The sequence below is a fragment of the Vidua chalybeata genome, chromosome 4, assembly GCF_026979565.1.
Source record: "Vidua chalybeata isolate OUT-0048 chromosome 4, bVidCha1 merged haplotype, whole genome shotgun sequence".
NCBI classification, from domain to species: Eukaryota; Metazoa; Chordata; class Aves; order Passeriformes; family Viduidae; genus Vidua; species Vidua chalybeata.
In genome coordinates, this window is record NC_071533.1 from 42,106,809 (window position 1) to 42,131,272 (window position 24,464).

Here is a 24,464-nt window from a genome sequence, read left to right on the forward strand (position 1 = left end):
GATTTCTCTGCGTGAGTTTTACCGAACTTCATTCACCCCTTGGCTTCCGAGCCAAATGAAACGAGCCGGGCACTTTGCTCTTTCCTCGGGGCTGGGACCTGCCGCGGGCTTCATCTTCGCGGAGCTGAAGCTCGGGGTTGGAAAAGCCCAGCTCTGCGGGACCGGGCGCGCTCGCCTCCCCTTCCCAGCAGAGCCGCGGCGCGCCCCGGGCGGCCTTTTGCCCGCGGTGAGCGGCGATCGCTCCCCGGGGCGCCGGCGGCCGGCGCCACCGCCGCGGCAGCAGCAGCAGCAGCGGCTGGAGGAGGAGGCAGAGGTGGCGGAGGAGGAGGAGGAAGGCGGCCGCCGGCCCCTCTCGGCGCGCAGAGGCGCAGGCAGAGGGCGCTTTCGCCATGCGCGGCCGCCGCCGCCGCCGCGCAGCCCCAGGCGCCGCGCACCCCCCGGCCGCGCCGCCGCTGACAGGCGTCCGCAAGCGCGGCGGGCGGAGCGCAGCGCAGCGGGGCCCCTCGGCACCGAGCCCCCGGCCCAGCCCGGCCCGGCCCGGCCCGCGCGAAAGGATCTCCCCGGGTGCGACCGGCCGCTCGGTCCCGCTCTGCTGCTCCCTGTCTCTCTCTCTCTCCCTCCTTCCCTTACCCTCCTCCTCCTCTCTGCGCTTTCCACCTCCCCTGCTCCTGAGTGAGCGCAGCCTCGGATGTCCGGTTTCCTGGTGGGTTTTTTACCTGGTAAACTCTGGATAAGTTTGGTGAGAATTTGCAAAGCGGCTGGGAAAGTTGGGAACTCCCCTGCAGGCGCATAGGAGCTGCTGCTACCGCATCTTCTCCATCCCCACGGATTTTACTGCCTTGGATATTGCGAGGGGAGGGAGGGGGGAGAGGACAGCGAAAGAAGGGGGAGAGAGGAAAAGAAGGAGCCTCATAATTTCAGCTACATTCCTCCGACTGCCCCGCGGTCCCGCTCCGCGCCCGCTCTGCCATCCGTGCACCATGCACTTGCTGGAGGTGCTCTCCCTGAGCTGCTGCCTGGCTGCCGGCGCCGTGCTCCTGGGACCCCGGCAGCCGGCCGCTGCCGCCGCTTACGAGTCCGGCCAGGGCTACTACGAGGAGGAGCCCGACGCGGGGGAGGCAAAGGTAAGCCCGTGCCCCCGCTGTAGATGCCAGTTCCTCTGGGCATGTGGCTGCGAGTCCCTTTGAACGGACGGCAGGGGAGTTCCACCAAGGAAAAGATGTGGAAGAAGGCTTTTGAAATGGGGGGGTTCCTTAAAGTGGGGGAAGGATTTTTTTTTAAAAATGTCTTGAGTTTTCGGGGTTGCTGGAGGGCGGGCTGCATGGGGAACAACTGCGTTTACAGAGGGACGCGAAACACCTGATGAGCGGAGGTGCGCTCCTGCCGTGGAGCGGGGACTGCCCGGCGGGGAGCGATCCCGATCCCGATCCCGGCCCCGCCGCGGGCAGCCGCCCTTGGGCTGCGGCTGATGCCGGCCCGGGCAGCTGGGGCGCGCCCCGCAGGCGCCTCGGAGTGAGGTCCTGCGCTGGGGAGCGCGGAGGGAGGGCGGGCTGAAAAGCGCTCAGGGGAGCAGCTGGGCACAAGAACGAAGCGGAGGCGTGGGAGGACGATGACAACAAAACCCTAGACTTTCCATTTGTTGAGAAGTGTCTTGGAGTTACTGACGCTTTGGGTGAGCTGCTGCTGCGTGACAGAGTTGATGGGAGGTGTAAGGTGACACTCCAGTCTGAAAACCTTAGCTCTGCCCAGACGCATGGTGAAAGTTAGGCTTAAATTCTCGGATTCCAGACAAAAATACTTAAAATTCTCGGTTAATTTTTGTTAGCATATTAAGTTTCGTAACATAAAAGTCAAGTACCTTTGGTACTTGTGGTTGTGCAGTTCCTGGTATGCTGATGCATAGTATGTGGTTGTATAAGCATGTGGCATTGTTAGGAAGACCTTTGATGTCTGCCTTACCCTCATCTCATTGTTTTGAAGATTTCTGACATACTTATTGAAAGCAATCATGACCTAGCTCATTCATTATTCATTTCAGTATGGGGCAGGGAGGGAGTTGTGTGAATTAAAATTTAAATTAATATTCTGATTTTTTTTTTCTCCCCCTATACTGTTTTCTTTACTGGTTAAAAGTTTGGGAGATTTTACTGTAACTACCTAGGAAATCAAGACGCATTTCAGGTATGCAAACTGTTGTACACCATATCTTGTACACAGAAGTCATACTTTCATACTTTTCAAATAGTAATCTGCATGGAAAAGTTTACTGATTATACTGTAGTCTCTCTTAAAATATTTTCACTACAGCTGAATGCTTACATTGCAATATTCTGAATGCTAATACGCTATCAGTGATCATATTGCTTAAAAGCATATAAAGTGTTTTTCCCACTTTATATTTTAACCTAGGAACACAAAATAAATTCAGTAAGCTACTCTTACTGCTTAGACTATTTATAAAAATTAAAAAAAAAAAAAAAAGAATGTCAAAACTTAGTGGAGGGTAAAAATACCTCAACTCCTTCCAACCCATGACTGTAAGTCAGTTATTTACTGGGTGAAACTGGCATTTGAGTTGTAAAGCCTTGGAATAGCTTATGCTGAAAAGGTAGAAAGAATCCAAACTGGAGCATAGCACATACTTTGTGTACTTAGACTGCTGAGGTAGAACAGCTGATATGAAGGTACTCTTCTCAGTGATGCTTTTGTGTTCCCATGCATATAGTGTGGAAAGTTACTCTGTTTCTTGAAGAAACCTCAAAGTCTTTGGGAGCTGCCACTATAGTGCATTGTGTGTAAGTGCAAGTGCTCCCTGGAAAAAGAGGAACTGTCAGCAAACCAAAGGAAGGAAAGGTCAAGAGACCAGGGAGTGGGATAGCATGTGTTAAGCGATTTTGTTAATAGGAAAACGTTTTTGTGCCCGACTACTGCTGAGTAGTAAGTAGAGAAAGATTCTGGATCCAAGCATACTTAGTTATCTTGGAAGTGTTTAGTTATGAGTTTGTTGCTTTTGCTGGAACTGTTTGAGTGAGTGAGTACTGCACATATTTGTTTCTGTGAATGTTGAGATTAATATTTTAGGTAATTATGAAAGGATTAAATAAGTAAACTGCAAATAATTGTTTCAAGGAATATATGATTGTGTTGTCAATATAAAGTCAACTGCTTGAACTTTATTAACTTAAAGAAGTTCATGCATGTTATGTTTTTACTTCCCATCAAGATGCCATGCTGCTGCATGTTAAACTGGCCTATGTGCAGGTCATACATGCCATTGGGTCAGCTCCTCATGAAATATCTTCACTCCTATTTTAAGAGCTTTAGCTTTAGAAAGCAGTTTAAAAAGTGTGAATGAAGTTGAGGCTTCTCCAACATAGGAGGAAAAGCTGGCCAGAAAATAGGGGTATTGTGTTTTTAAGCAGGTAATTTTCACATATTAAACTTGTCTAGAGATTTGTAGCAACTTGGAAGTGTTACAGATATTAATAGTAGTAGTTCTTCATACACAGCTCTTGCAAGGGCATGTTCTGCAGCAAGTGGGCACTGATAAGCTTGTGCAACACTGCCTCATCCCTCTCCAGTCCTACCCCCCACCCCTACCTTTTTTTTTTTTTTTTTTTTTTTTTTTCAGCCTAAGGGTAAGGTTCGTTATTTGACTAGCTTTCAGGGCCAAGATTAATGCTTTTCAGCTGAACTGTCAGCTCAGTGTGATGGGAATGAGCCCTGCCCGTAAATCACCTCTTGCGGATTTCCTGCAGCACAGGGGGTTGTCCCGACGAGCTGACCCCCTCGCAGCCACAGCCCGCCTCTCCCGGCGGGGCAGGAGGGCGGGCGGCCCTGGCCCCTCTCTCCGCCTGGGTGGCTTCTTGTGGAAAGCAACCTAGTACTTCAGTTACCTCTCTGCTCAAGGCGGGCCCGGGGGAATCAGCTCTCCTGCCCCAGATTTCACGCCGTTTAGCGGGGACCCGCCGCCCCGCAGGGATGCTCGGAGCAGCTGCAGCAAGGGCAGGGTGAGCTGTTTTGCCACACCGGTGGCTTGAAGCTTTAGCTTCTTGTACTGTCTTTGAGTGTTTTAATAACTCTTATAATATGTTTGGCCTCTGGCTTTTGTTCTTTTGGTGGTTTTGAATAGGGAACGTGGGCTGAGTATACACTGTCTACCTGGGAGAGTATTATTTAAAATAAATAAATAATGCCTTATTGTTTGTTTGCTGAAAGTTTAAAACTGAACTGAATGAGCTACGTGGGTATTCCGTACAGGAATTAAACTTCTCAGGTCATTGAAATAAAGGTGTGGCAGTAGCATGTAGCTAGACTTCATTAATGGCAATGAAGTAACAATAGTAGGGATAGGTTATTATAGTAACAATACCTGGAACGAAATTACACAGCTGCCAGGGTTTGCCATAGCTGCACCATCATTTTGTTTCACAGTCTTTAGAATTATATGACTGCTCAAAAGCAATACTGGTCAATTGCCCCATGTAGTTTGAAAAGGTTTAAAACTATATTTATGCAAAAATTTTTAATTTTGTATTAGAATGGGAATAGAAAATGTATTTGCCTGTTCTAAAGCACATCAGAAAATTTCACTGGGGCCTCATTACACAGACAGCAATAAAGTACAGAACAGTTTGTGCTGTGATTCTGATTTAGGGTTTTTTTGCAATGTAAATACATGTGCTTACTTGAGCTGCATTTTTATTGGATGCTACCTGAGATACTACCTTTTTAATTTCATTATTATAAAACTATTTCAAAACTGACCTGATCATACAGTGCTGCTCATTGACGGCTAACAGAGTTTAAATACTGTTGGTGGGAGTGTGAAGGAAAGCAGCGTGTCAGTTTCCCGGGTTTCCTGCTGTCACTGTATCTCCATGGTACAATCTCAGACCCATCAGTTTTATGGTCACCCATAAGTTTACCAAGAGCCTTACTCTGTGTTCCATGCACAGGTGAGAGATGAGACTGCCTTGTCTGTTCTGAAAACAAGCACACACCTCACTCCCTGTACTTAAGCAGGGCTAAGTTGAGCATGTGGGGAGAATTATATTTTTTCCTGCTGCTGCTGTTTAGTCTGCTGCAAATTTTCTTGTGTGTAGCCACTCTCTTTTCAGACACATGAACAGAAAAAGATGCTGGTTTTTTTTTAGAACCATTATTTGTAGCAGATGCAGTGGGATGAACAACGGTAGTAGTAATTATTTTAAAGACTAAGCAATGCTTCTGCAAACATAGATATTAAACTTTGGTCTGGCCCTTTATGTGAGTAAAGTACAGTACTCAGCTCAAAGAGCTCACTGCATTTTCTAGTTCTTGGAGTGCATTCTTGTCTAGTTTAAGCACACTAGTGTGCCTGGGAGGGACTTCAGCTGTTTGTCAGCAGTAATCCCATGCATTTATGAAGGTTATAAAAAAAACTGTGGAGGTCATTTTAACTGCAGAGTTTAGAGGCATACAGAAGCATCCCATCAAAAGTATTATTTTTATGCTCACTTAGGTTGTGTGTATTCAAAGTCTTGCCTGTTTTTCAAGGGTGTGTATCCACTTATTTTAGTAAAAATAAACCATGATTTAGACTTCAGACTGTTGTAGCTGAGAGTGATGGTAATAATATTCTCCCAGTGATACCCTGCATCTGGGATAGAAGTCTGTTAAAAGCCTTGTGTTCTGCTGCTGCTTTTTTAAATGTGGTCAGTGATTCATAAAAAAAAAAAAAAAAAAAAAAAAAAAAAAAAAAAAAAAAACCAAAAACCTTAGAAAAAAAGGGAATCCAACTAAAGTCACACTGGTTTCCTATCAAATGTAATATCCTGTTTAATGAAAAAAAAATCTGTTACAGCTGTTTGTAGAATGAATTATAAGAAATTCCAAGCAAGATTGTCTCTGAAAGTTGCAAGTTCTTTTAAAGACTAAGTTTCTTCTTAGGAGTTTTGTTTGGTAAAGTACTACATTTTGCTTAGTGAGTAGGATAGAGATGATTGTTTTCCTTATCTATTATAAATGTTAATTACTTTTTAAATTTCACCTTGGTTCTATTCAGAGTGATAATGTAATACCAAATTCCCCTCCATGTAAATGTGTTATCTACTTCAAAGAAACTAATGGCTGCATAAATTGCACCAGAATTTTAATTTAAAACATTGATAACTTACAGGAGCATGGATGCTCGTTTGTTGAATTTGTCAACTTGTTTGTTTTGTTTTGTGTTTATTTGTCTCCAGAAGTTCTTTTGGTGACAGTATTTGTGTTGCTCTTCCTCTTTGCTGCATTTCAGACTTCAGTTAGGAAATAGCTACACTGTAAGTAATTTATTCTTCTATTCTTCCATTGTAATCATCATAAATCAATTCCTTTAACTCTGTAGTAGTTTGTTGGGTTATTTCTTTTGATATTTTTTGGCTTATCTAAGATACCTATAGCTTCTTACAAGTATTTAGAGACTGCAGTTGTCAGTGGAAGGAATAGATATTCTAGTAAGAAGCTCCTTTTTAGCAAAGTAACCAAGAGAAATGGTGTTATTTGGGGAAGAAGGAGAAAACAGGGGGGAAAACTTCTGATAAGGAGAAGGAAAAAAATCATAGCAGTTGTATTTTGGCTGTATTGTAATCTTTACTGAGTGTAGATGAGCGTGTAATCATTCTTCATGTAGTTACTAAGGCCATATGTCATCTGCAGCTAACTTTTGAGATCTTGATCATGGTTGACTTCAATGAAGAACGATTGCTTGGGGAAGTTAATGACATAAGTTACCTGACACTGCTGTCACCCTAAGCTCTGTATTACTCCATACTGTTCACATAATGACTTTACCTACTCAATGACAGTTTTCTGATAGCTTGACCTTCAGAATGCAGCTTAAAAACTGTTGAAGGTATTTTATATCTTGCTCCTTACTGAACTGAGCAGGAATTTTTATACTGCACAAGGGAAAATCCTGGCAAAAAACTGGACAGTTCTTGGAAGAAGATGCCAGAAGGCTACTGGAAAGCAAATGACGCATGTATTTCTGTCTGGTGTCAAATGTGGTATCACCTGTGTTACTTCTCCTACCTTCTTGTGGCAGCACTGAGAAAGCACTAAATCATTTCAGGAATTGTGGAGAACAAAATCCTTTACACAATTATTTAATTCTTTGACTTTGCTTACTCAATAGTTATGTTGAGAAAGAGAGAAGACAAGAATTAAGCAGAAGGGATAGCTTCTGAGAACATGTGCAACAATTGCCTATTTCCTAATACTTTTCCCCAAAGATGACCCATAGCAAGTCCCCCAACACCCCACAAACATGTGTGGAAACTTCTAATATTTCTAAAGATTTTTAGAAACAGTAGATACCCTGCTCTCGTGCATTGTTGTGGCCTCACCCTGAGTTCTATGTGCAGTTCTGAGCCCCAGAATTCAAGAAGGATGTGAAGGTCCTTGGATGCAGCCAGAGGAGGGCAACAAAGCTGGTGACAAGGCTGAAAGGAATGTCCTGTGAAGAGCAGCTGAGGACTCATTCCATCTGGCTTGGAGAGAAGGAGTCTGAGGGGTGACCTCACTGCTCTCTAAGTTTCTGGGAAGAGGAAGCTGAGAGAGGTGCTGATCTCTTGGCCCTCAGGTGCAGTGGTTGGATGCATGGCAGTAGTTAAACTGCATCAGTGGAGGTTTAAACTGGACATTAGGAAGCATTTCTTTACTGAGAGGATGATCAAACACTGGAACAATCTTCTTAGAGAGGTGGTTGATGCCTGTCAGTGTGTTGGAGGCATTTGGACAATTCCTGTAACAGCATGCTCTAGCTTTTGGTCTAGCCCTGAAGTGGTTGGGCAGCTGGACTCTGAGATTAGTGTAGGTGTCTTCCAACTGAAATATTCTATTCTATTTGAGATTGTTTAAAAAAAGCAAAACTACCGTTGTTGTCTTTCAACTTACTTCAACTGCCAAATTCAGCTGGCCAAATGCATTTGTGGTGAACTGCTCCAGAATGTACTTGTGGCATCAGTTACAATATTTAGAGCCAAGAGAAAAACTGGCCAAGTGAAGCTTTACACCTTACCTGCTCTTGACTTACTCATGTTTGTGTAGACAATCAAATGTTTGGAGGGCTAGTTAGTTTGTTTCATGGGTGTATTTGTTTCACAGGGGGAGAGAGAAAGTTGCAGCTGGTGGGTAAACTCTCCAGTCTGCTTAAGGAAAAGTATTTTTGGTTTTCTTTGTTCCCTAAGGAAAAAAAAAAAAAGAAAGGAAAGCATTTCTTGCCTCGAGTGCTGGAAGTAATTCTGAGAGGGTTTTTGTGGGTTTTTTGCTGTTCTTGTTTGTTTGGTTTGTTTTGTTGTTTTTTAAAATTATTTTTTAAATAATCAATTTTCTTTTAAAATGTTGCCTTTGGAGCCCAGTGAATTTACCAGTCTTGACCTGTCATTCCTCTTGACTAACAACTGTGAGGTGTTGCACACTATGTCACAGTTTTGTGAGTGCTGCGAGTTGGACACTATGGGGATACCATAATAGAAGGTTTCACTGAAAGTCACAGACAGTGCTTATATTTTGTACCCCTAAAAGGATAATTCTTTATTTGGTGTGCTGCTGAGGAGAGAATCTCTGCTTAATTGCACACTCACTATTATTTAGAATACACTGCTCCCATTTCTTCTTAGAAATAAGGAGCTTCAATAAATCCAGTTCTACCTGTTTGTAACTACCCGCAGATACACTTGACAGAAACATAATTTGCCTGTAAAAGTAATAATATCAAGAGTCTAGGTAGAGATAATAGTATAATTTTTATAGAATTGCTGCTTATGGTTAGATCAGCAGTGCAATTAACTGTGAAAGGAAAACACAAAATAAACTTGTGAGATGATGCCTTATTGACGTGCGTCCCTCCCGTAGGGACAAATTTTTCCAAATTTAAGCAGAGCCTTGGACTTCCTCTTCACCCCACCTGCTCTCCAGCACATCTTGCATAACGGCAGAGTGCTGCTGCAGTACAAATACAACAATTTACTTTGTTTCATTTGACTTGTAAATGTCACATAATGAATGTTAAGCAGTCAATATCTCTTTGCCACAAGGATATTTTTAAATTTTACCTCCTTTAATTCATTGGTACTGAAATAGTCTGTGATTTGGAGGAAGTGAGGTGATCTTGTTAATAAGCAGGCTTACACGGTAGATTTGGTAAATATTACTTTTTTTTTTTCCAGGAAGGACAATTTGACTTCCCAGTCAGATATTTTTCTGGTTGTTTGGAGAAGGGCAAAATGTTGGTTCATTTAAAAATACCAAGAATCTTACTGTGCAGCCCACAGGGCACAGCTTTCAGAAGAACATTAATAGCTGCTAAAATCTCACAGATGTGAGGCCCAATATGGTGGGTATTGGCATGTCTCCTTTGTAAAGTTTAGTTTCATCTAAACTGCCAGACAACACAAGCAAGAGGCTCAAAATCAAATTCCCTGAGGGTTTCCTTGCTTGCTGGAAAGCAAGGAAACAAAGCTGGTGAGTTTGTGCTTTCTGCCTTGTGTTCCCAGGCACACCCTGAGGTATGAGAACTTTTTTGAGCGCACGGTTTGGAGTGGTCTGGGCTGCTTTTGTGGCTCAGCAGAGCCCAGCAGGTGGGCAGCTCCTGGCTACCCCAGTGCAATTTGTTCCAGCTGCCAGGAATGCCACGTTAATAGAACTGGAACTGGACACGTGAGAATGTCCCCTCTTGGGAGGGGTTCAGTGTTTGTGTGCCGAGGGAGGTAGCTTAAATTAACAGCTGGACTCAGACTGAGATCAGACCACCTTAGAGTGGCAAATTGGTTGATAAAGGGCTGCTTACTGTTATGGTTCTCTCCAAGATTGTGGTGTTCAAGTCAGAAGAAAGGCAGCCTGTACAACTAAGAGTTGTTAAGTGTTTTGTGATAAAATGCTTTTATTTTTTTTTTATCCAAGAAGAGCTGATGATTTCTCTCTGAGCATCAGTTATGAAAATTATGAAGATTTTTAAGATTAATGATTTTTTTTTTCTCCATGTGGCTGGGCCAGCAGGTGATCAAATCACTAAAAACAAATAAAGGAGTAAAAATCTGTAGAGGAGCTCTGAAGTACTTTCCTTTTTGAAATGTCTGTGGATGGGCTGTAAAGCAGTAAAAGTACAATGAACCATGAATTTGGAACAGGAAGTAGGGAAAGGAGCAGAGAAGAATTTTCACAGGGCAGGGCCATGCTTCAAAGGAAGGAAGAATTATGCTGTTCTATTTCATCAGGTAGAACTAGAGATTTAGGCAAACTCTAAATTGAACAGTCACTACTAATCTGGATTAAAAGCATAAAAAGGTTCTTTGTAGTAATGAAACTCTTTGGATATCTTGGCTAGCAGTTTCAGAAAATTAATGAAATTTTCAAATCCTCATCTCATGTGACAGATGGATGATCTGTTTTTACTTTGAGCCTGTAAGTTGCTGCTTTACTCTATGATTAGTTGGCTTATGCTATATATATGGAATATTGAAGTCATGTAAGAGTAGAAGAATATCTCTAGCTGGTCAGACAAAATGCCTGATTAGCCCTATATGCCATTCTCAACAATCTCATTGGAATGCTGCACTGAACTTGCACCCTGTGCCCTGCTGATGTGGCAGAGGATGATTGGAGAGTGATGTTGGAAACCTCACACCCAGTACATGATGAGAAATGGTCTATCACATCTTCCCCCTGGCACACCTTTCTCCCCAGCTCCTTCCAGGTGGAGGCTGCCTTTTAGCCATGACCATGTCTATTCCTGCAAGAAGACAGTACCCAGTGAGTCCTGCCCCCAAAAGTTTCTTTTTTAATCCTTGATCATGTGAGCTGTCCTGATTGATTCACCTCTAGGGAGCTTGATGCACAACATCCAGTTGATTTGTCCTCAAACTACCTCATGGAAATGGCTTGGGAAATTTCTATTTCACTTTGTTCCTTCACCTTTGCATCCCACAGACCAGGTTCAGGAGAAATATCTGGTGTGTCATCATGTACCTGCTGCTCACTCCTTGGCCATCTGGGGACTTCAGATAGAAAACTCAGCAGCAGACATTTGCAGGATCCCCAGACTCATCATGTTTGTGAAAGGGCAGCCATGGCAACATGCACCTGGCTGCAGGCACTCCTATGGTGTTTCAGTACCTCTTAGTTTTTGGCTGGCCTTCTTTCCTTTTTATTTAAGCCTTTACCATCCAAGGCCCTGCCAAATTACAGGATCTGCTTGACAACCTCCTTCTGAGCAAAGAAATGGAAAGTGTCACTGCATGCTGACAGGCTGTTGGCTGCAGCTTGTGAACCTCCTTGCCTTAAATGATGGGGGGTGTGTGTGTTATTTCTTTTTCGTTAATAGCTTTCAGTTGACTTTTCTCCAGGTGTTCATTGAGCCCACAGAAGCTTTTCACATCAACACTTCTCTGTATCAACAAGTATGCCTTTAAGTGGATGTTCTGTTTACTATACATAATAGTAAATTTAAAAACAACCAAACAAAGGCTCAAGACAAGCAAAAGGATTGGTTCTGACACATGCTGATTAAATATGAAACTTCCAGAGTCCCTCCTCTGGACAAGGCAGGGAGAAATTCTGTTCATGTCACTTGTGGTTTATTCAGTTCCCTTCTCCACTGTTCTTTTTCGGGCTAAAGATTTTTCACTTATGTAACCTGCTTTTTGAAATGAAACTGTTCTTTATCTTTGATCACCTGAATTCATACCTTCTTAATTCTCTTTAAGACTGCAGATCAAAGAGTGGGGAGAGCCAGGAGTGCACACAAGATTCCATATGTGGGACACAACAGATGTGTGTAGGGACACAATGATGTTTTGTTCTCTTTCCTAATAATTCCACTTGTGTATTTGTTTTAAAAGTGTGTCTTGATATGCCAGTATTTTGTAACATGTCAGACATGAGTATGATTAAAATGCCTCCTTTAAAGAACTACCCATATTTATACTGAAGAACAGGATGGCAGGAGGCATTTCATAGTTATTACTACTTCCTCAAAATTCACATAAAAGTTGTTCTTAGGGGCCTGTTTCAAGATGATGTATGATTATTTAGACTTTTGTGTTCATTATGCTTTTAATGTGTTTTTCTGTCTGCCACATGTGCACAGTGAGAGATTTAATGGAACTAGCTATCTTTTGAGTTATAAACCATGAGCTGTATATTTAATGTCCTTAATTATTTTTCTTTAAAAATGAGATGTGGTCTCAGTGTGATCTGTAAAATATGTCAGCAGTCTTGCAAAGACTATTTATGCCTGCTAACAGTAAGATGTTACTGTCGGGCAATATTTGTGAGGGCTTGGTTATGTGCACTAATTAGGTGCATATGACCAAGCAAATTTTAAAACCTGCCCATGCTTGCAAATTTTTAGATCCATGTCAAGCCTAGCCTAAAGCATAAGAATATAGGAAATACCCCACTGGGGCAAAGTAATGGTTGTGTCAGCAGCATGTGCTGTTCTGTTTAAGGAGAATATTTGGATTTAATAATTTTCTCCAGTTCCCTCCCCTCCTACTCACTCAACATTGACAGTTGTTGGATTGAGGATATTAGAAGACATGTCTCTGCCTCTTCAGTATCTCTTTAAGGATGCCTTGTCCATGGGTTTGGTCTGTTTTCATACTGAAGATTCTCTTAGCAGTTAGTAGATTCTGAGCTACTTCATAGCATGATGGTGCTGCTTTGGGGGCAGTGGAGTTTCTTTGATTTTCTTAACTCGCAATATATGTAAAGACTTGTTCTACAGTTAATTTTGATTACTATTATTAAGATTTATAATTCGAACCTTGTGTTACACAGGCACAAAAGTTATTTTCAGTACTTGGGGGAAAAAAGGGCATTTGATTTGAGGATCTTGGATATACATCCTTAAATTTTTTGAAGACCAAACTAAAGAAGAAACATAGAAATGCAATTTAATTATTTTAATCTGTATTTCAATCAAATACAAATTTCATTAGCTCATATATTTTGGCCATATATTTTGGATGTATTGTCAGATTTCTCTCAGTCTCTTGGTTACGAGACTGTTTTTATTTTCATCTTTAGGCCTTTATTACATCTGTGGTGTCTCTTTAGTTACTGTCTGCCTGTGGCTTTGCCATCTTGGGGAAATATTTCCCCTCCAGGTCAGAATTAAAATCTATAGCTCTTTTGAGGTGTTTAGGGTGCCTATAGTTAACCCCTATTATAGATTTATTTGTAGGAAATTCCATCTTCTAAATGCCATTTGATGAACAGTAGTGCAGTGCTGAGTACAGGGACAATCCAGGAGCTCCTTTCTTTCTCTTCATGCTCTACTCCATAGAAAAGTACAGGAACAGTTTTAAAGGTATTGAGAGGAAGGAGGTGGAGTTGAGTCACAAATTTCCCTTAATTCCCCATTCTCATCTTCTAGGAGGAGGGAGAAGATAAGGGAATTAAGAGAAGCCCTTCAGATAAAGATTACATAATGTGAGCTGTAGCAGACATCGGGTGTTACTCCCTTAGAAATGTCTGTAGTCTTCTGAAGAAGACTAAGTCACCTAGGGTTAGGATTTTATTTTAAATTTATCCTTGCATTGTTGTTCCTTTTGCTTTGTGGTATTGGGACATTATTTCTTCTGCCTCACTAGAAAAATACCATGTTCTGCTGTATTTGAGGAATTTATGCATCTTGCCAAAGGTCCCATTGAGGCATATTTGTTTAAATAATTTTTGTTATAATAGAGATATTATCTAACAAGTGATATATTGAATAAAATTGAAGTTCTTCTGGATAATGATAACATTTTTGAATTCTAAATATTTTTTTCATATTTGTGCCAACCTATCGATTTCTGTTATTGTTCTGCACTTATTTATTAGAATTGTGAAAACAATTACAATTGTATTTAGCTTTGATTTTGTTCTTTCCTTCCTCAAAAACCTGGGTATGTACATTATCATAAAGCCCCTAACTTAGACTATTTAACATGTATTCTTTTAAAGACTTAAATTTTTGTCATCACTATACATATATTTTTTATCTTCAACCTGCGTAATGAGAAAGCTATTAAAAAAGCTTATTCTGAGCCAAAGTGGGTTATGTTCATTAGCTAATTAGAACTGGAATTTCCTTTTCACTTTGAGTTAGTGCAGTATTGAAGAATTTAAAGGAAGTGCAAAGTGTTACTAAGATGTGAAATTAATTGCTTATCTTACAACACTTGTACTGATACCTCAGTAGCAATCTTAAAAGAAAAATAGAATTAATAAATGAAAGAAAAATGGAGTTAATGATTTTGGTAATCATTAAAGTAACTGAATTTCATGCAGAACTACTCTAATCCACTGCTCACCAATTTTCCCACAATTTTCCCATCTGCTTTCATAAAATCAGAATTAGTTTGCAACCAGCATCCTGATACTCAGGTGTCTAAGTGCTTTAGCTGGGCTGCAACAATGGTTTTGAAGTCTTCTAGGAGACTGAGAGAAAACAAAGAAGAAAACCCACAACCTCTCTGACTCTAGTCAGTGAAGATCACAACAGTTTGAGAAGTTTCTACCATCCTCTTTAAGGTCACTGTATTTCATGCCAAACTCTGACAGAGCTGTACCTTGGAAGGACAAATTGTATTATTTGATTATTTTTTCTTACTGAGTTTGCAGTGGTTTTACTAGAGTTGTCTGAAATACATTAATTTTCTAATATAATTATACTCTCTAAGCAAAACTGATAGAAAGGTGTAATTGACCCTAGCTGTCTGGGTCCAGCCCTAGTAGTTGAAGAAGATAATATCTGTGAGTAACAAGTAATTGTGTTGCCTATGAGTTATGGTAAATAAGACTGTCCTTAATTTGACAGAAGAGATGCTCCAGCCAGAAGCCTGTCCCTGTTCTCCTGGTTCTTTCTCCTTCCTCTACATGTGTTGGGAACCTTGTAGTGGGGAGGGAAATACTCCTTTTGGTAGCAGCATGGATTTCTGCTGGATTTGCAGTAACGGTGCAACAGTTTACTTACGAGTACTTCAGGGAAATAACTTCTAGTGGCTGATCTTGCTTTACTGTGTAGCAAAATTAAGAGTAGTTGTGTACCTGGATGCAGTGTTTCACAAACACATCCTCATGACCCATGACTACCAATGTGAATAGATTATTCTAATAAAATTCTTTCTCATTTAATCTTTGTAAGTAATAAGGTTCTCATTAGCCAAACTAATTTTGCTGGTTTAGCCTTTTTTTTTTTCCCTCCTTGCATACATATAAGATAAGAATGAGCAATATTGAAGTGGAGGGCTGATAACTGAACTGATTGCTAATTTAACTAGTCAGCTGTGCTTCCTGCAGAACATGGTTCAGGAACAGCTATGAAGCTCCAACTCAAGTTTCTCTGTGATTAGATTGTATTGTGGTTGTGTTCTGTGTAGCGATAAAGTGATCTGGTTAATGATGTAATTGTAAACAGGTTAATTTTTGCAACAAATTCCATGGAGTTCATGAGCAGCTAAACTTGCACTGGCAATTTACAAGACTGTCCATTGGTTATTTATGTTAAATGAAGATAGTTGTCCAAAATTATTTCTGTAGAAATAACTAAACTACCAGAAGGATATATAAATATTATTTGTCTTCTACTTTGTACTTGGACTTTCAGTGACACAAGTTTGGTGTTTAGAAATCTTTCTCTTGTTGTGATACGAAGATTTATTATAAATGCCTTGCTGTCATTCCACATAAATAATATGTTAGACTAGAGCCAAGATAAATCTGGTAGTGCTGACAAGCATTGCAACCACAAATATATGAAGTATATGAATATATACACTACAGCTTGCTACTTCAGTAAAAATAGTGTGTTCAGAAGTTGGATAATGCTAGTGTTAAAAATTTACTTTTTTTCTGATGTACATCTGATACTCTTTGGAGTTACCTGATGTTTAGGGACTTTAAAAAGATAAACAAAAATGCTTGCAGCTGTATTCTCGAAATCCAGAGGACAGCCTACAGTCCTCTACAGAACGTGTCTGGCTATGGGGAACTGGGAAGCAGCACCAGCCTAAGTGCTTCCACTTACTTCCCTCGCTGCAGCCTGTGAATTACGTGCTGAATCTAATTTGAGGACTGTGAATTGATGAATAAACTGATACAGCTGAAGAGATAGAAGTCTGTGTGTCTTAACACCTTTGAGTATTTTTTGCTCATTTAGGGCTGCTTTGTGTAAATAGTAAAATAGCCGAGGGGGCAGCAGGCTTGTGTCCTTTAGGCTTCTGTCTTTCACCTGCTTCTTGAGCAGTTCCTGTGTTTTAAATCTATCTCTAGTTTCTCACTGTGTTTTCTCTACACCTTGCTTCTCTTCTTCATCAAACTGTGAAATAGTCTGATCTCTCCCTTCCCATCTTTGTACCTATAATCATAATTTTTAATTGCCCTTTGTCATGTGAATAAATGGCAATGAGGTTACACCAGGCTGTCACGGCTCTTTGATTCCTTTTCCACTTTTTCTTTAGCAAATAGCAAATTAGTGCCAATGTATGTCCCTCATTGGAGTGTGTGTCTCTCTCCCATCTCCCTCACTAGCTTCAGATCACAGCTTTCTTTTCCTCTTTCTCTCACTCTCTTCTCTGAGGTTTCAGCGGCAGACTCCACTCTCTTCCCTCTCTGTGTCCTTTCTTTTTCTCATTTTATTTTTAGGGCAAACTGAGCCTTTTTCTGCTTTGTGTTTCTTTACACTGAAGTTTATTCTTCTCACTGCTGTTGCTTCATGACCTGCTGCAGACAAAAGCTGTACCTGCACAGTAGGTCTTGTGGATCCCAGCTGCAGGGAATATACACTGATTGTTCCTTAAAACTTTCTGTGTTTTAGCAGAGCAATATGTCAAAGTCTACCAGAAATTCATAAGCTGTGAGGCTTATTTGTTGGCTAAATTTTGCTGGAGATGTTAAAAGTATGCCCCTGAGGCACCCTCCATTTTTTCTTTCTCTTCTCATCACTCCATATCATACTTCCCTGTCAATTTAAGGTGCTGCAAATCTTCATTGAGGAGGTTGCACTAAGTTTATGTGAACAAGAAACAGACATTAGGACAGTTCCTCAGTGGAAAATCAAGCTTCAGGTTAAAGTCTGTCAAAACCTTTGAATAAACAGCTAGAAATCAGGTCTTACAAGTGTACAAACTGGAGAAGTTCCAGCCAAAGTTAACTGCCAGAACCTGCACAGTTTGGTGCTGCCAGCCCAAATGGTATTCCCATTGCCCACTTGCTTGTTTGTCACCTGCACTGTCCCTTCCTGAACGCCATTGGGAGTATGTGGGGAATTGAGTTGGGAACATGATCTGAGTGGCAGCTTGCCTGGGCAGAGGTTTGAGGGTTAAGGAGTACTGATTTTTTTTTTTTTTTTTTTTTTTTTTTTTTTTTTTTTTTTTTTTTTTTTTTTTTTTGTCTAGTTTACTTCTTGGCTTCACATATGCCTGTGTCTACCCCAGAGACAAGAATTTGTGGGAGGGCATGAATAAGCAGTTGGGAATAGAAAGAGTAGGTGTTTTTTTTTTTGTTTTGGTTTTTTTTTTTTTTTTTTTTTTTTTTTTTTTTTTTTTTTTTTTTGTGATAGTCTAGGACATTTGTTGATCAATAACTTAGCTCATAGTGGTACTGTTAACCCAGCTGTGAGGGCCTGTTTTCTTTTCACTTTGCAATGTCCTATGAAAAAGTAGCCCCAGAGCAGAAAATGCCTTGAAGGAGGTAGTCATTCTTTGAAAAACATCTGTGATTATTGTGCCTTAACTGCTCAAAGTTTAAGCAGCTGAGTCATGCTGTCTGGTCTTGTGTTGTAGCTACAAGACAGAGACTGGCAGCTATGAGGAATACATGGCATGGCCTCGGTAACCACAGTTTCAAGGTATATTAACAAATTTCAGTCTTCCAAAGTTACCTTGTTTAAATGGGCAGGCTGCTTGAGGGGGAGTTAGATAAGTGCTCACATTTATCCTGTGTAACTGGAACAACTCTTTTCAGTTGCATTTCATGTTTTCCATAGCCTCTTTGCTGAAACTGCTGAAACTGGATTTTTCTGAACTATATGAAACTTTTGTCCTCAAATCAAGCTCAGGTTTCTGCAGTATTGAACATCTCCTTGGTGTTTAAATCCCATTGGTTGGTGCTGAGTTATACATATCAAGTAGCTGAAGGAGAAGGTGAAAGGGATAAAGAAAAGCAGCAATGAAGAGGTGGGAACTGCTATCCAATTTATTCCTACTGCACCAGTAACATGTATGCAGAAAGGTTAGTAGGAACACTATATAGCATACTCTATGCTAAGAGAGTCTAAAGCACATTTGATTTTTTTTTTTAAAGAATAAAACTGTATATACATAAATGCATCTGGTTCCTAGAACCAGCTGTTGTCTTGATTCCCATTCAGTGCTAATACAGTGGAATTGAAGGAGAGATAATTTTAGTATGGAATTTCCTGAGATCATATAGTTTTATTTTAAGGTATTGTTCTGTATCCGGATGCTGTTGCTTAGTTTAGATCTAGCTATAGAATATAATCATGCTGTTCCCACCCTTTTATGTATAGACACAAAAACACACATGCACATTAACAATATGTGTCTATATCTATATATACACATAGATTCTTTAGATAACTTGAAAATAATACAAATGTGTGTATAAAACTGTCATATTACAATTCTGCTATAGCTGTAGTAAAATTACTCAAATTTTTCCATGAATTAATCTCTGCTAGTTTTATGGTTTTGTTTCCAGTAGGTCTGCAGTTTAGAAAACACAGAATCCAAAAAACAAATTTAAAATTAAAATAGTCTGAAAACCAGGGTTTATTTCCAAAATTTTAGATTTTTTTAGCTGCCTATTTTTACAATGCCCTTTCAAACTGACTATCATGGTTTAACCCCAGCTGCCAAGTACCACACAGCTACTCTCTCCCCACTGCCCCCATCTCCTAGTGGGATGGAGAGGAGAATCTGGAAAAAGAAAGGTAAAACTAAAGGGTTGAGATAAGAACAGTTTAATAATTGAACTGTTGAATTATAATAACAATAATAATTCTAATGGAAAGGAGAAGGAAAGAGAGGACTAAAACCAAAGAGAGACAAGTGATGCACAACACAATTGTTTCCCACCTGCTGCCTGATGCCCAGCCCATCCTTGAGCAGTGATGGGCTCCTCACAGTTTCCATACTGTTTGTGATGTTTTCTGGTATGGAATATCCCTTTAGCCACTTTGGGTTCGCTGTGGTGGCTGTGCTTCCTCCCTGCCTCTTGTTCACCTGTTTGCTGGCAGAGCAAGGGAAGCTAGAAAGTCCTTGGCTTGGGCTAAGCACTGCCCAGCAACACAATGTGTTTTCTGTGTCAATGTCATACCAAATCCAAAACACAACCCTGTACCAGCTACTAAGAAGAAATTAACTCTGTCCCAGCTGAAAGTAAGGTGTTGACTCTGTTAAATGGTGAGGAGAGACTCAAATTGCAGATCAATAAACTGTTTTTCAGGACCTCGTGCTTATACTTGTTGCAGTCTTGGTGTATCTTACCTAGGTGTATGTTAAGGCTCCTGGATATTTACTTCTTATGCTTGTTAATACTTTATTGCCATAAACTTTGAAGTCTGTGTACTCATTGGCAGTTGGAATCTCAGGGTAGTAGAATGCAGCAAATTTGCATTATCAGGAGAACTGTTCATATTTAGGGTGAAACATATTTTCACACCAAAATCCTGTCTTCGTTTAGAAAAGATTTTGTAATTGTTAGCTGCCTTACTCATCATACAGTCAAATCACGGTGTGCACGCTCTCTGATGTGGGTGAGTAGAAGACTGACTGCTTTCACTTAAAGTATTATATTGCATTCTGTATCACTTCATATTCTAAAAGGTGATCAAGATATGCAGAAGACAGAAGCCACTGAATTAGTAAGTTTCCTTTTATTAATGAGATACTTTTAAGTAGTTTTACAGGTCTTTATTCCCTAATCTGCATGAAGTACACACATGACCTATAATTTTTCATGTCTAAATGTGACTGTCCACAAATGTACTTTTAGATAAACTCAGAAGCCCTTGTGGCAATGCCAATGAAATAGTTGCCTGTGCTCTCAGTTGCTAAAAGTGGGGTCTCTTTCACTCCTCCTCCTGCTTTCTTGCTTCATCTTCATCCTTTTTTAATAGTTTTATTCTGAATGGGGAAGTGAGACCTGAGTCACCTCTTACACTCATTTCATCTGAGTCAAAAGTGTTTTATAGTTACCTCATTTTTTGGTCATATTTTCCCCGAACTGTGAAGTGCAATATAATTCATCTTTCTGCTTTAAATATAAAAAGTTGCTTTCAGTAGATTGCAATTGCAATAAGAACCAGGTGACTTCTAGGTGAAGTGCAGTTCTTGCCTCAGTACTCCAAGTAATAGTTTCATAGAAAATATGACAAATAAGGAACACTGAATGCAGTTCCCTATATTTCACATTCATGTTTTTATGGCAAACGGCTGTTTAATTTCATTAGAAAGGAAAGCGAAAACAAATCAATTAAAACCCTTACCTCAAATCCAGTGCAGTACCTTGATTTTTTTTCAACTTGATAATCCTGACCCTGTCAGTCTCATATTTATGCCTGCTAATGTGCATTGACAGAAACAAAGCATTGGAGAAAACATATTCTTGAATGCCTGGAAACTGTAATTGGAAGAATGGTTCAACTGTCTTACCATGCTAGTTAAGTTGCCTAACTAATGAATTGCAAGTGTTTTATATGGTCTGTAAAACAACAACCTATAAAGATAGGGAGAGCAATAAACAAATGTACATTACTGCTGCAGAAGTGCTTCCTATGTCGTTGTTATCTGCTGTGACACATAGACAGCCCTTTTTTACCTGCTGCAGTAAAATGTCAGCACTCCCAAATATGAAAAATTGTGATTCCAGCAAAGCAAACTTTAAACTCATGATAGTTGAAATAAAACTGTGATTTACCTTCTAGTATTTAACATGGAATATACTTGTTGCATAGAAGACTAAATGTGAAATAGTACTAGAAGATTGATTTAAAAGCTTCATTAATTTTTACATTCCAGTGTTGTCAATTGGACAGCATCATAAGAATCTCATGCATATAAAAGGGAGCAACAGTGAATTGTACCCCCCTTCCCTCTTCTGCATGTGGCACTGGTAAGGCAGGTATTGAGGTACTGTCTCCAATTTCAATGTCTACAGATGAACTTGTATTGAAAAACTGGGTTGGAGGAAAGAGATGCATAATAATAGAGAGGGAAATAACTTCTGGTAAGAGCATGAAGAGTTTCAAATCAAAAGGTGACTGGGGAAACCATATAGAAATCTTTGGAAAAGAGAAAATGTAACATGGTAGAAGGAATAAAACTGAAGTCAAAGACATTGGTGTGGGTGTCCTTTGGTGTCTCTGGCTCTCCAAGCAGAAGACCTTTGTACCAACATGTTTAGTATGGCATGCCAAAATCCTCTCTGGTGTGATGACAAGTACAAAAAAGCCTTGGAAATACCCTGATGAAGTCTGAATGGGTTAATATTTCATCTGCTTGTGATGGTAATGCTGAAAGATGGCGTCTGAACTGGAGATGAGTTTTTTCCAGTTTTATCCTTTGGCTTCCACCAGGCAGCAGATAAGGGCTGAGCTGGGGTAACTAGCCCACTAGGTTTGTTATCCAGTTATATATACACCCTCCCCCCTAGTTTGCTTAATTCCTTTGTTGTGGCTGCTTGGAGCTGTTGCCTCCACAGCAATGAGTTTGTTGTGTTGTGTAATTGAGTCTTGGAAGGGAGGTGGAAGTCTCCTCTCCTCTCCAACTCCTTTACTCTGTTACTTAATTGCTTTTTTAGGTTTCAAACAGTTCTGGTTTTGTAATAAATAGTGTATAATTATTTTTGTGCTGCTATTCATGGTATTATTTTTATTTTACAGCTCTTCTACAGAAACAGTGGGGTGGTGGCTTGTTTTTCTTTTACTGTCTGCTTGTCAGATCCTCTTTGCATTTTGAAGTAGGATGATCTGATTAGTGCAATTTGTGAAGAGAAGGTGGGCAATTTGTGAGGTATGATCATGCAAGACCAAAATGTAGTTATTTCTTGTTGAAACAGCTGGTAATAGCGTTCAGTTTTATTCAAGTGATGCATCCAAACATCATTTCAGCCCTATTAATGCTAATCAGTGAGTAACACGGGTGTCTCTCTTCATTGTCGTGATTGTATATCTCATCACATGATTGGAGATTGTGTGCTGCCTCTTACCTGTCCTTCTTGTCCTTAATTGTCCTCTCACAAGCACACATGCTGCTTTTATGTGAGTGTACATTCATCTATCATAGATCAGTAAGCCAGAGCAGGTATCATCATGGCTTGTCTGTTTCTAGTTAAGTGAAGAGAGAAGAGCTGTGATCTTTCCATAAATGTTATGACAGGGAGCAAGCTGTGTGAGTAATTCATGCAGCCCCAGCTTGCCCTTATTTACATCTTGAAGTATGTGAAAAAGAGTACTGGAGCAAGCCGTAGCTACGTGCAAAAGGAATTATTCTAGTGAGCCAAATCCAGTTTGGGCATCTCAGTCCAAATGACCTTTCTGGCTTTGGAAGAAATATTTAATTTTTTAGAGTTTTTGTTGTCATTGCTGGGTTTGGTATGGAAACATATGTGGAAGTTTGAATTGTGCCTCCAAGAGTTTAAATAAAACAGTAAAAGTTCTGTTTGAAGATGGAAATAAGATTTGGCAATATTGCAAACAGGAAAAGAAAAGCTTTCAAGCAGTGCATTTAGGGAACAAAGATAATTTATTTTATAATTAAATATAAATGCACTTTTCCTCAACTGAGCACGCTAAACCTGAAATACACTTTGCATATTAAAAATATGTGGCTGTTCTGATCTGTTAAGGAGTATAAAATTCACAAACTAAAGAAGTGAAATCTATAAATCTAAGAGTTATTTTGGCTTATGTTCTCTTATTTACTCAGTTTTATATCCCAAATAAATGTATTAGGTCAGTAGTTACTCTGGGCTTGCACTTGTGTGAAAGCAAAATTCAGTCCATGTTTTTGTCCCAACATGCAGACTTATGTCAGACCAGCACATAGAAAGAAACAAAATATGAGCCAACATCCCCAGTACAAATCTCAAGTCTTTGCTTTTGGTTATACTTTTGGGTAAAAGATCAAGGGTCTGATCTTTGTGGCAACAAGCTGCTAAGGGCCAGATCCTGTGGTCCAGCATGAGTACACTCAGGGTATCCATGGCTGTCCTGTTGGCACTGAGATGCTGGGTAGCTGCCGAGTGTGAAGCAAGACACCCTGATAGTTGGGTAGCTGCTAAGACTCACTGAGTGATTTTGAACTTCTAATAGGAACTTTACTGGGATAATACAGGGAAAACATTCAGGATACCAGGCTGTACATGAAGAGTGGTCACTGACCCCTTCTACTAAGTGCAATTTCTAGATGGAAGCACCTGTTGCACTTTGCACAAAATTCAAGCTTTCAGAGTGTGCCAAAGTGACCAGCTTCCTGGGGAGATTCTTCTTGGTGACCCTCCTTTGTGAGCCCCAAATAAACTTCGTGTGTGCAAATAATGCTAGGACATGCTATTGTTTCAAACTGGTAAGCGGGCATGGGTAAGTGTGGTGAAACACCTTCAGGTATTGAGCGTGGTTAGAAAGAACTTGCAACTTCAGTTAATTTTGCTGTCCCTGCAAGTATAGCCAGATGGAATGGTGTTTTGTGTGGCATGTGATAGAAGTGCGTTAGGCACATCTTTGCTGTACATCCTTTTCTATCATAGGCTGTAAAAAGACTGTTAGGAGGGATTTTTAGTTTTTGCCTTCTGAGAAGCACAGAGATGGTGTAGGTGGGTGGAAGGTAATGGCTGGCCTTAAGGTCCTCTTCCTCTAATTCACTCTACCAGGCTGTGCAGCAGCCTGCTGAGTGAATTAGAGCTGCTTCGAAATTTCAGGCCACAGTAACTGTGGCGTGCAAGTTCTTCTGTGGGCATTTGTCCTCCTTTCATTCCCTCACTAAGAGGCTCTACTTCGAAAAACCTGTAGCACTTCATATTAAACACTTCTGCTCAAGAAAATGCTCCTTAGAGCCATTGAGTCCCCTTCTCAGCCTGTGAATGCAGCTGCAGTGTCATGTACAGAGGGCAGACCAGGTCAGACTAATTCCCTCTTTGGGAAGCATGGGCACCAGCCAGAGACTTGAAATATGAAAGAAGCTCATTTTGGAGGAGTCATGGACATAGTAGTGAGAGTTGGTGTAATTATTTTCTTATTTATGGAAAACAAACAAAAAACCACAAACCCCAAAACTGCTGCATTGCTCAATGTGTATATATAAAGCCATAATAATGGCTACAGAAAGTGGAGACCCAAAGAAACTCCTTTTTGTTTTGCTTCTGTGATTTCCAACAACGTTTTAGTTAAGGATTACAGTGGGAAGGGAAGTTTAAAAAGCAGTATATTGAAT

General features: G+C 40.4%; 1 protein-coding gene across 1 annotated transcript in view; it reads left to right on the top strand.

Annotated features, from left to right (window-relative positions):
- Window positions 1-6,232: 6,232 nt before the first annotated feature.
- VEGFC (vascular endothelial growth factor C) overlaps window positions 6,233-24,464 on the top strand; it is a 64,901-nt gene continuing 46,669 nt past the window's right edge. Inside the window, exon 1 of the mRNA XM_053941917.1 lies at window positions 6,233-6,305. The gene's annotated coding sequence lies outside the window, so the exon portion shown is untranslated. The remainder of the gene's footprint in view (window positions 6,306-24,464) is intronic.